We start from the raw sequence: 12756 nt of genomic DNA, 5'->3' as shown, positions 1-12756 counted from the left end.
TGTACTAAAATTACAAGTTCCAAGTGAAATTGAGGAAAAGCAGACAGCTAAGCGCATAACTGTGGCACTAGAGGAGCAAGCAGTGAACGTGCCAGAGGTGGGCACTTCCCAAACTAAAGCGCAAAGCTTTGGCTCCTCATGGCATATTGCATACCTCATAATACAGACATGACGTGAGCAGCTGCATCGCCATTTCCAATGCTGTCCAAAAACCAAACCACTGATGCAATATTTCTAGTGGTTTCCACATTGCTCATGCTCTATGTAAACATAATAAACAGTTCTCTTGGACATGAGCGTGAAGCACTATGGAGTCTTAGTGTCTGGATTGTTCACAAATCGAGCCAGCAGCCCAGACACTGCAAGAATATAGACCAGGAGTCCTCCTGCAGTGCCTGAGCAGTGTGGGAGAGGATCAGCAGATACCATTCACATTGGTGAGAGTGGTTCATTCCTCTAAGGAAAGTGAAACATGGATGTTCATTTGTGGTAGGCTGCCGCCCTTTGTGTTGCAAGGTGCTGATACAAATAAACTGATCAGACTTTAGCTGGTAAGTCAAGTCCGCTTAATTATCTGTCCCCACAGGAATTCAGAGAGTGGATATGTTTTTGAAAGAGTTAAAAGTTAAAGGAATCAGACATATTAAAAAACCCGTATAAATCCTGGCCCTCCTAAATTAACAATGGTAACTTTGCCTTCCTGTGCTGATTCTCTCTGGGAGTCTCAACACATATAAGCAACGCTCATATACTAAGCCACACAAATCCAGCCACAGGAAATAGAAACACCTTTCATGCTCCTTGCTGATTTTACAAGACATTGCAAGAAGCAAATCGGCGATATTTATCAAGTGATGTGTCCCCTTTGGACCAAGAGTGCGAGGGCACTGGAAGGTATCGGTGTCTGATCAACTGCCAAAAGCCCCGAATAAATCCAGGCCCCTGAGGAAGAAAGCTGCCTTTAGAGACTCTGTGCTGAGTATTACAACCTGATGCTGCAAATGCAGTCCTGTTCGCACTCCAGTCACTGGAGCAGGACCTCGTAACCTTCATGTTGTTAACTTGCAAACAGAAGTGTTGTAAAGTCTCTGTCCTGCTGACTGAAAAGAGCAGAAGATACAACAAGGTAAAGCAAATATAGCTAGGGCCAGGTGCTAGCTGTCCCATCGCAGTGGAGGTGGGAGAGAAAAGGCCCTGAGATAGGCAGAATATGATGTTTGGCCAGGAAGATGGGGAACAGGGAGTGCAAATGTAGCCAGGCCCCAGCACAATCCAAGGTGGGATAGGAGCATGTGCTCCCCTGCACTGTTGTCACCAAACCCCACTTTCTAGCCCTTCTAGTGAACTTGGAGAAGTGGAGTCATTTCTATGGCAAAGACTGTATTTGGGGAGCATGAGATTGTTTTGCAAAAGGCAAAACAGAGCTGCTCAAGTGGCCATGCCCGTTTCTGGGGGAAGGGCTGTGCTGCTCCCCGAGGTCACCACCTGCCTCTCTTCTCACAACTCATTTTTCCCTTCCCAGTGTGGTATCTGTTTCTTCCCCTGCTGTGGAAGAGATGGCGTTAATTTTTTTCTTTTTCTTCTTTTCCTTCCAAAATACCTCTCAGCAAAAGTGAAAAGCATTTCAAATGTCAGCAAGATCTGCTTAAACTCTTACAGTCTAAGCAGACCAGCACTCTGTGCCAATAAGAAAACTCCAGCACGAAGCGTTTAAATGAAGGCTTGGAGCCGCCTGGTGAGTCAGTGGCATATCTAGAAAGAGGGAGCAGGGGTGCTGAGCATTCGGTCTTTGGCTCTGAGCACTGTCTCTAAGGCTCTGCATCAAGCCATCTTCACAGCTTTTGCATAACAGTGGCACCCACCCCAAAATGAGGCAAGACCCCCAGCATGCAGCCCACCACTGATGCAGCTCTTCCCTGTAGTCCCTGGCCCAGCCCCAGGGAGGATCTGTGCAGCCTGTTTCCAGCCCTGCTGAAAATTGTGATTTTGGTCTGAGCTGTGCTAATCAGCAGGATGGAGGTGAGACATTCAGTCCCTTGCAAGGGAATTCTGTGCTAATCACGAGCGATGCCTGGCTGCCAGTTGGCAGTTTCAGGAGCTGGAGATAAAGCATGGCTTGAAACTGACTGCTTCAGCTGAGCAGCTGTGGGATCCGTGTTTATTCCTCCATACGCGCTTGGTTGCTTTGCCATAGTAACCTCCTCCCCATGGAGAACTGGTTGTGAATAAATACATGCAAATGCAAATTATGAGGTCCTGGCCTAGGAAACGGCCACTGCTTCTTGGATGAACTCCGATGGGCCGCAACTTAGCTGTGGAGAAACTATCAGCACACCCAGCTGTTCCCTGCCAGCTCCTGACTGCACTGACAGGTGAAGGACTCTGTGGGAGCACAGTGGTGTGCATCCAGCTCCAGAGCCGTGAAGTGCTCCAGTACCCCCCTACAGATGAGATGCATGCTCAAGGAGCAGGCCTGGCAGCCCCAAATCCAGAGGAAGCTGTTTTCATAAAAGCCGAGTTCACAAACCAGAGAGGATAACACAACCCAAATGAGCCTTTCCTTGCACTGAATGAGAAAGCTCAGGGCTCTCAAAGGGGATTAAAGGGATGAGCTGCTAATTCAGGTCTTCTCACTGATACCCAGAGGGACCAGCTTTGTTATGCTCCTAAATCAGGGGATGCCTGCCCTGCAGTGAGCCTCCATCTCCTGCTAGGTGACACAGCAGGAGAGAGGGATCCCTGACATACTGAATACTCTCCTCAATACCATACTTGCTGGTGCAGGGCTGTAACTTCAGCTACTTAAAGCAGCACACACACCTCAGTATCAAGACTCATACACCAGGCTATCTCCATCATTTGCAGTTTCACAGCCTCCCTCCCTCCCTCTCCGTGCCAGATGCAGGTGGTCAGCCTGCGATGGGACCTATGTCAGGTAGCAGGGAGGAAGCTGCAGCTGCACAGGGTAGTATTACAGCCCCTTCCCCACCCCTGATCTCCCACCAGGTGATCAGTCTCATAGTAGATCTCAAAGTGAGACATTTAAACACACCTTTCAAAAGTAGTCTTCTGGAAGGAGGACCTCAGGTGCAAAGCCATGCCACACCTCCCCACCATCTTATTTTTCCCAGGCTTTATAAAATACCCCCAGAAAACTCTCCTCCTCCTGGGGTTGCTTGGTCCCTTTTCAGATCTATACTCACATAGTGGCAGGGCATGAGACAGTAAACTCCCATCTTCACCAATCTATGCCGACAGCAGCTTCCTACCCAGCACCCCTCACAGCAGGCAGTTTCCTACCTGGCACAGCACATCCTCGTGCATGCTCCCAGGGCCAACTGCAGCATCTGACTTGAAAATGCTGGTGAGCACTGTCAGCTGGGGCTCTGCGTGGGGTCAGGCAGGCAGCACAGAGCTCTAGCAGAGCCTCCCGCAAAGCCCAGCCACAGGGAGGTGCACACACGTGGGGATGCTGAGCAGCACCACAGGTAATGAAGCCATTGGTGCCAGAGAGCAGAGGGAAGAAGGAAAAGGCCAGACCTTTTCAGTTACTCAAACAGAAATGCACTTGTTCCCTCTCTACCTAACTGAACAATGCCTTCCTCACTCCTCCATCCTTTCTTTTACCTCAGCCTCTGACCACAAAACCCAGGGTAACCATCTTTAGCGTGCTCCAGGTAGCAATATGCTTAGCACAGAGGTCACCACAAGCCTCGCTCATTCCTGTGACTCTGTCTAAATAACTGGTAATCATTTGGTTGAGGTAAGGATGCAAAAAGCAGCTGGAAGCACAGGCTTATCTGATCTATTTTTGTTTCACGCACTTCTAAACCTGTCAAGACCCTTCTCATCTGCACTGCCAAGGCTCTTTTTTCAACTTATAACTCATTCCTCATCACAAGCACTTGGAAGATAAAGGAGTTTGCACTGTGTGGGGCAAGCTGACAGGGTCCTTAGTGGACAGCTGCTGACAAAGATGCCAAAATATAAAATGTTTCATCTTAAGAAAGCAAACAAGAGAGGATTAAACATTTGCCTTTAGAGATCACTCTATCCACCACCAGATCACACTTGTTTCACAGCTCAGAAGAGGCAATGGTATGTCTCAATATGAACTCTTATCACTACACTACCTTGACAGCGCACAAGGTACAACAGCCTTCAAGGGCAGCTGGCAGAAAGCCCAGCCACCCCAGCTCTGAGCAGTTGGGGACGATTATCAATGGACAAGAGAATCTGTTTTGCAGTTTACTGGCATTAAACAAGTGCCCTTGAAATAGATGCAATAGCTGGTTTAAGGCTGCCAAGAGGTAGTTCACAAAACAGAATAGACCGGAACACTCTTAGCTGAGGCCAGCGCTCCGGGAAGCCATGACTGCATCTTGATCTACTTTGAGACACTAAGTACTCAATTATGAATCTCTTCTGTTCCTCTCCGACTTGATAGTATTCCAGTTCAGTGATGCCAGTTCAAAACCAGAATAGCCACAAAACACAATAACCACACAGTAACTCTTCCCCAGGAGAAGAGTGAAGAGGAGTCAGCTTTTCTTCCACATGCATTTCCTCCTTTTCCCAAAGCCCGGCACTCCCCCTGCTGCATCCAAACTGGCCTCAAAAGCAAGTAAGCCGCAAAAACACTGACATTTATTTCTACAGCATCAGTTTTATTCAGCTTGCATGCAGGGCGTGTCACAAGGGTGGAGGATAGATACCTGCTGCTCACTGACCAGCCAGTTCCTCCACTTCTGGGAGGATTATTCCTCCCAGTCCATTTTTGAGGCAATCTGCCTCAGGTTGGTTACAATGATGGGAAGCATTTGGAAAGCTATTGAACAACTACATGGGCCTTAGTCAACCTGTGTAACTCCCCTGAAACATATGTGGTCTCATCAAGCACAAGCATGGCACAGAAAACGGGAAAAAGGCACTCTCCCAGACTAGCAGCAGCAGCTGCCTTTGGGTCTCCATATCAGACTTCTGAGCGGAGCTTTGTTCTTGATCCCCTGAAATCTTTTGGTTTGCAGAGCCAACAGTTTGACGTGTGCACCTTTGTCTGAACTCTGCTGCAACTGAATAACTGAGTAAGTCAGAACCAAACTGCTCATTTTACCAACCGTTTTTTGGGGTTTTAGTTTTTCAGAAACTACAATTGAAAGAGCAAAATGGAGGACACCAAAGGAACAGCTTGGACATGCAACCAGATACTCAGAGGCAACAGCCCAGAGGGTCTCCAGCTGTAAGGTCCCCTCGCCTGGGTCTCAGCCCTGGACCGGCCCATCCCTCAGCTCCAGTATGAATATGAGTATTTTAGAGAGGAGTGCCCTGTGCCTGTGCAAGCCCCCGAGCCTCCTGCCTCCCCACTGCTAACAGCATGAGGACAACAGGGGTGATCGGCTGTTTTGTCACCTTCTGAACTGAAAGGTGAGGAGCAGAAAAGGCGGCAGCATCAGCTCAGTTTTTGCATTGCGAATGCCTGTGCTGTTTCTGCCCCTTAACAATATTATTAGCTCACCGAGTTGCCTCTAAACAGGCGGCACTCACTGACTTTCCAGACTTTGGCTGTTCTCAGAAGACCGAAGTAGCCGTAGTAAAGAGTCCCTTGTGGTAACACGCAGAAGGACCCTCTTTAAAGCAGGAGGAAGGCTGGCAATGCCTGGCTCCTACCTGCTGTTCCTGCTGTCCCTCACTAAGCAGAAATTAAGCCAAGCCAGAAATACGCAATCCCTAACCACTAACCTCAGCTGTCCCGTAGGAGGGAAGACACTTTGCCATCCTGGGACAGCTGGTCTGGAGCTGAGCGGTCACTCGTCTCCTACAAGCAGGGGACAGCAGGATGCATCCACCAGAACAGCTCTTTGAGGTATGCCCAGCTTGCGCTGCCCGTGCCCAGGGGCTGCCAGTGGGGCTGCAGGGGCCTCTGTGAGGAGAGGTCGAGGCTGCGCCTGCTGGGCACAGCCGGTTCCAGCCGGTTCCAGCCGGTTCCACAACGGCGTCACCACCAGGCACAGCTGAGCCCAGCTCTGAAGCTGGTGGCACCTCTGGGAATGCGTATTTAAGAAAGGGCAAAACACCACACGGCAGTGAGGGGTGAGGGAAAAAAGTGTGAGAAACTGCCCTGCAAGGCCAAGACCAGAGGAGGAGGAGGAAGAGGAGGAGGAGGAGGAAGAGGAGGAGGAGGAGGTGCTCCAGGCACCAGAGCAGAGTGCCCTGCAGCCCCTGGGGTGACCGTGGTGGAGCAGGGGGGCAGCCCTGAAGGAACAGCGACCCGTGGGAAGGCCCCAGGCTGGAGCAGGGGAGCAGTGTGAGGAGGAAGGAGCGGCAGAGACAACCTGTTAGGGACTGACCACAACCCCCCCATTCCCCATCCCCTGGGGGAGGCAGAGGAGTCAGGGATGAAGGAGGGAAACAGCCTGGGAAGAAGGTGAGAGTGGGAACGTGTTGGTGTAATTTGTCTTTGTTTCTCACTATCCAAGCCTATTTTACCTGGCAGTAAATTATTTCTCCCCAAGTCAAGTCTGTTTTGTCCACGACAGTAATTGGTAAGTGATGTCCCTGTCTTTATCCTGACTCACGACCATTTCCATCTTCTCTCCCTGCCCTGTTGAGGAGGGGGGAACGAGAGAGTGGCTGGGTGGATGCCCTGCACATGTCCAGGAGACCCCCACTAGATAAAACAACTGGAGCCATCACTGGGGTGGGGGCTCAGAGAGAGACAGCCAAGGTAAGATTGGGGATCAGAGTGTCAAAATAAAGCTAGGGCTGCTGCTAGAATGATTCCCGGTGTAACCCTTAGGGATTGGTGTGTCCCATAGCGTTAGTTTCAGCCTAAGGATAGGATCATGTTCCAAAAAAAAGAAAGTTGAAACACTAAAACCAAAACTCAAATGGGGCTGCAGAGGTAAAGTGAGGGCTGCTACTTGGACCCACCCAACAGTCTCTACCCAGAGGCTTCAGCACATCCCATGGTATAAATCTCCACCTAGGTTTAAGATTAGACTTCACGTATTTGGAGTCAAATTCTGACATGAAAAACCTCTAACAAGTTCCCTAGAGCTTCATCCACTTTCTCCATGTCAAATTTGTCTCGTTAACTGGAAAAAAAAGGTTGTAGTGAAAAGACAAAATAAAGACAGCACATCCTAACAAATGCCCAGAGAAAAGGAGGAAGCAACATTTCCTTTATATGCATTCACTCCTTCTTTTCCCAAACCACAGCACTCCCTACTGCTATAACCAAACTGCCCACAAAAGCAAGAGGTGAACAAGACTGCAGGCAAAATGACACACTGCTGTCTGGTTCTGAAGATGTCTCTGATGTGTGCTTTTATATTATGGTCTTCAAAGAGGAACAATATTGGCTAACAACTGAGCTTTGCAAAAAAAGGCTTGCTGTGGAGCTGTTCCAGAGAGATGTGAGACATGCAGAAAGGAGCTCATTCAATTGCGAAGCAACAAACAGCAACATCTTTTTGTTATAGAAGAGTAAAAATCTCCACACTTCAGTTCTGTTTCTCAGCTGGATATTGTGTCAGGGAAAAAACCAGCTATTCACCCTGCAGTTTACTTGAGATTTTAGAAGACTGTAATGATATCAATAAGCAACCTAAAATGCCACCACATGGGTCTATGCATTATCACATTCTCAGCTTCATAACATGTCTGCTGAGGGCCATCAGCTGCAGTATTCCAAAACCTCTTTGAGGCTGTGGGCTCGTAACAGTTGTGGCCTGCCTTGTGTCTCTAATGTGGGCTAAATACTGCCAACCTCCCAAAAAACTCATCCTGTCTCCCCAAAAAGCCCAAACACAACCACCTTGACAGCTCCTATTTTTAAACAACAAATACCTTCTTTGTTATTTATAGACATAAATTGCACTCAACACATTCAAAACTGGAATACAAAGCCAATGCACATTTGTGTTGCAGAGGTCTGTTCTCTTCTGCAAAGTGGGGTGGAGAGGCTTCTACCCTGAAAACAGAACCAAGACTCCTGAAAGGAGGATTATAAATAAGCCTAATCCTCTAATCATCATCTTTGGTTGCACCTGGGCAGACTGATTTGCAAGGTGTTCTTACCACAGTAACCAAGATCATTTGATCAGTGATTTATCTTCCCCATATCCTTGCAAGGAAAGTAGTACTATCTTGTCAAGCAACTTACCTATAGACCTGCAGAACAGTGGCAGAGACTGTAACCTCTTCTTCAAATTCAGTCTCATGTCTTTGCCTGAAAGCGCTTCTCCATATAGACATTTTTCACTTTTTACTTTCATTTTTACCTATAGTGAGTAAATATGTTTGCCAGAAGCACAAGAATCCACAGCAGCACCTGCAGCTGTTATGAACTTACAGGTAACATATTCTTACTCTCCAGAACGGAACATCAGTCCATGTCCTTTAAAAAGGATGATATTAAGGGAGGAATTAAAGAAGGAGGATGAAAATAAATCAAGATAGCACAGATTCAGCAGGCCTTACTGGAATTGCCAAACAAAGAGGATTGATGTTCGTTGCAGGAGAGCAGAGAAATCAGAAAAGAGGGTGTAAAACAGCTGTAACAGAAACAACAAAACTGCACTTTTATGGATGCCACTAAGGGGCTTCCAGCAAAGCAGCCTGAATATCCTAAGAAGCATCCACTCCAATAAGCCACCAAGAAGTGGCTTACTGTTCAACAAAAGACTGATAGAAGACATAATGCTCAGAGACCATCACTTCTGGGATGATCCAGCAGTTAGAGCACTCACTGGGCCTCTGGAGACTTTGCCCCTGAGCTCTAGGGACACTGTTAGGGCAGTCACTTAAGGGTAAGTCTTGAAAAGTACTTAGGTGTCTAGCTCATTGGTTTCAGCAGGAGCTGTGGGCCCAAATCTGTCTTCAAATCCTGGTCTGAACCTCTTCATGGCTTGGTCTCCATCTCCCTTTGTGGAATGCAAGGTGGCAATGTCTTTATACCCTGTAACAGTGTTGTAAAGAAGAGCACATGAAAGCAGTGGTCAGGTACTTTGCAGCATGGAGCCATGAACAAGCTAAAGGGACAGTGCTGTCTAACACACCATCTCCCTGCAAATCCAGGCACTCCCATTGCCTTCCCTTTGCATGACCAGCCCAGTGCTGTTAATATTCTCACTGAGTGCTCTGTCCCACTCTGGGACAAAATGTGAGGAGTTTCGCCCACAACAAGCAGTGGTTTGCTCTGGAGTAGATGTACCAGCATCTTCCTGCTGAGCTGGAAATAGGGCAAACCCCCAACCAGGCAACAGATTTTAAGTCCCCAGGCAGGGGAAAATGAAGAACAAATTAAATGTTCGCTGCAAGCAGTTCACTAAACAAAAGAACAATAATAGTGTTTTTCTGCCATTCTTTTCATTTCTCCCAGCATAACTACACATCTTTGGGATACAATCTGTTTCTTTGCCAGGGCTTCGACATTCTCCCTTGAATTAATGATACTGGAAAATCTCCACTTTTCATAGACTCTGGTAGTCTCTGCTGAGCAGCAGGGAGCTGCACAATACTTGCTTATGCAATGACTGGTCCTGTGCCAGGAATAATAGCCTGTCTACTAGGAACAACCAATTCACACACAAAACCAAAATACTTTTCTCATTAAATGTCTGAATTAGGTGGAGTAAAAACACCCCAAACCTTTTGGTCATACTGCACACTAACGTCAGCCTCCATGCTGAGTTAAATAATTCCACACCCTAGTCTTTGAGGAACAGTTAGTATGGGCAGAGGAGGGTGGACCTTCCTTATTCATTATTTCCAAAGTACTCTTGACACTGTCAGGAACTATTATTACAGGACCAGGCAACAACAGGACATGCGAAGCAGTTAAAATGCAACTTGATCTGGGAAAGTACTTGCAGACAAGTACTGCTTTGGCTACTTCAGGCACCAGCATGCTGTAATCATATGGTAGCTCTTCTGTCTGCAGGGGTGATCTGTCCCTGAGCACATGAGAAGGAGGAGATCAGTATCATCTTACTTGCAAAGTAATCTGCAGCACACTGCCCATATCAGCATTTGTTTCAAGGCTATTCTGGACTATGCTTTAAATATGGTGTATCCGTATTTCCCCCCAAAGAAACACTGAAGGCAGGAGGCTCCCTTAAAGTTAGCATTATCTAATGTGAGAGGAGGAAGACCCGGTCTTACTGTCTGAAACCAGCTTAGCTGCAATAAGGTGCATGTCCAGATCTAAATATTTGCCTCTGTCAGGATGGAAACATCAAAGAATCCTGGAAGAACCCTTCCTCCATTTTGATCCGTGGCTGAGAAATAAGCAACCAAATCATTGACACTTTCTTGTAGACCACAGAATTCCACCCTTTGCTACCTTACCAAATCATTACTCCACTGGGATGTCAGCCTTCCATCCTTGCTCACATTTTACAGACAAGAGGAAATAGGACATCTCTACTTTAAATGAAAGCTCACTGTGAAGCTTAAGTAGCAAAGAGATAGAGACTGGACAGTCATCCTGACCACCAGCACCAGAACTTCATGTTTTCCATGCCATTCTGCCCTTCTAGAAGAGGTTTTCTGGAGGACATGGGAGATCTAGGGGCCACATCCCTTTCACTGGCAGAGATTAAGAGGCTGCTGCCTCTCCCGCAATTTTAAGAGTTGGTGTAAACCAAGTTCTGTTACCCTGGAGAACAGGGCTTTTACAATGTGGCATGTAATTACACTCAGAGAAGAGACACCATAGCTTGCCACTTACCTCACCTACACAGCATCCCTCCCCAGCCTCTCTCAGTCATAACACAATACCTTGCAGACTGATATTTTGCAGAGTACCCTTGGAAAATGAACTAAAGAAAAGCACAGCTTTAGGATCAAGTATGTTAGACACACCTGGAGAGCAGAACTGCACGTGTATGGGATGAAAGCACCTGGTCAGCGAGGAAAAGTCCTACAGTTCTGTGCAAAGCAATTTTTTCAAGTGATGCCTTCTCCAACCATTTAACTCTTCTCTGCTGTCATCAGGGTCTCCCCTCTGTTTTTGCATCACTGCACAGCCTCGGTTTTGACTTGGGAAGACTGGGTGAATTTCTGCCTGCACTTCTCCACACATCATTTTGCATGGCTGCAATGTAGCTTTTGCGTCCCACATGAGTACTTCAAAGGCATCTACACTGATTATATCAAAGGGGCAAGTTCATGTCAAAGCTTCAGGCCAGAAGCTTATCTCTCTCTGTCAAAAGCGGGAAGCTACGGTGAGCCCTGAACCCACTGAACAAGAAGAGCTTTACAAGCCCACACACAAAGCAATGGCAAAGAATGAAAAGAAATGCTGCAATCTGTGATGAAAAAAAAAGGTGACAAATAAGGGCAGATGTTAGACAGCTGCATCTATCCACAGTATCCTCCCTCACAGGGAAACAGATTACTTCAGTTGCTGAACTCGAGGAATCTGCATGACCTACCTAAGTGCGTGTACCCAATTAGCCAAGTACCAGGGAAACACACAGCATCAAGCAACAGCTGGAATAACCTGGGTGCATATGAAGCCAGCACTCTGGGAACACTGAAGAAGAAAGAAAATAAGCTGAGTATTTTCATGCTAGAGTTTGTAATGGCACTGAGTTTATGGATTTTATAGCAGAAGTCACATTTCTTGCATTTTTTCCCTTCCAGAGGGTTCTAGTTTCTTGTATTTCATTCTCTTACCGACAGAGCCATCTAGTGGATAAGACTTCATTTGTTAGAAGGCAATTCTGATTTATCACCCTGCAAGTGAGGATAATACAGACATCGCACATAGGATCTTCAAAGCAGCCTGTAACAAACTAGCACATCAGTCAGTCTAGTCAGAAATTGCTAAGTGACATGTTTGTCTTGGCTGTGGCTTAAATTCCTACCAATGTGAAACTTCAAACTTTTCAACACTAATTTACAATATCTTTCTGAAGAGGGTAAACAGTCCTAGACTCAGCCTCAACCTGAATTCATAGTGCAAAGCTTTACATTTATGCAAAATCTACTATCTTCTTCAAAGCTGATGTGGATTAGAGATGTTACGTGTTTTAAATCAAGCTTAAAAGCTAAGGCAACACTGGTTGGAAAAAAAAGTTAAGATAAGTTTCATTGCTGTGTGCTCAGTGGGCAGTCACAAATATAGAGGGTGAGAAACATCAGAAGGGGTAGAAAATTCTTAAAGCAGATACATTGCAGAGTTTGTTCTGTCTGTCAAACCTACTGGGGAGGATTATTGTTTCTTTCTGAATTCCGTGGTTTTCCCCTGCCCTCAGTACTGCTGAATGCCACATCCAACTGTTTCAAAGAAGAGAGGGGATACCTCAGTGGAGAGAACAGAAGCTTGGCATTGCACAGGAAGGAGGAACAGGAACTTTAAAAAACAGTAGAAAAGGTAAGCCAATCATCGTTAGTGGAAACAATCACCAACAAACCTACTACTGCCAGGCAGTTTTAATTTGCTTAAATAGCATTTAACCATTTTACTCTGTAGGGTTCCCCTTGGTGTTTCAAAGCCTTTGCCATTCCAGTAGCTGTCTATGGTCAAAACATGGTGCCATTTCTCACTGCCCTCTGCAAAAGAAACTAGAATCTAACCTTCAGAAAAGGCTACATGCTATTTAACAGCCAGAAGGAAACAGTGAGACGCAAAGCCAATGGGACAGATTTGCAGCCTTGCCAAAATGTTGAAACTCTTCCAAAAATGCTTTTGGTCAAGTCCCCCATCTGTGGCTTACTCCCTTTGCCACATAGTAATAGTTCTTTTTG

Source organism: Gavia stellata, chromosome 21 (assembly GCF_030936135.1).
Source record: "Gavia stellata isolate bGavSte3 chromosome 21, bGavSte3.hap2, whole genome shotgun sequence".
Lineage (NCBI taxonomy): Eukaryota > Metazoa > Chordata > Aves > Gaviiformes > Gaviidae > Gavia > Gavia stellata.
The sequence above is the reverse complement of the archived record's forward strand: the minus strand, read 5'-3'. Positions refer to the sequence as shown.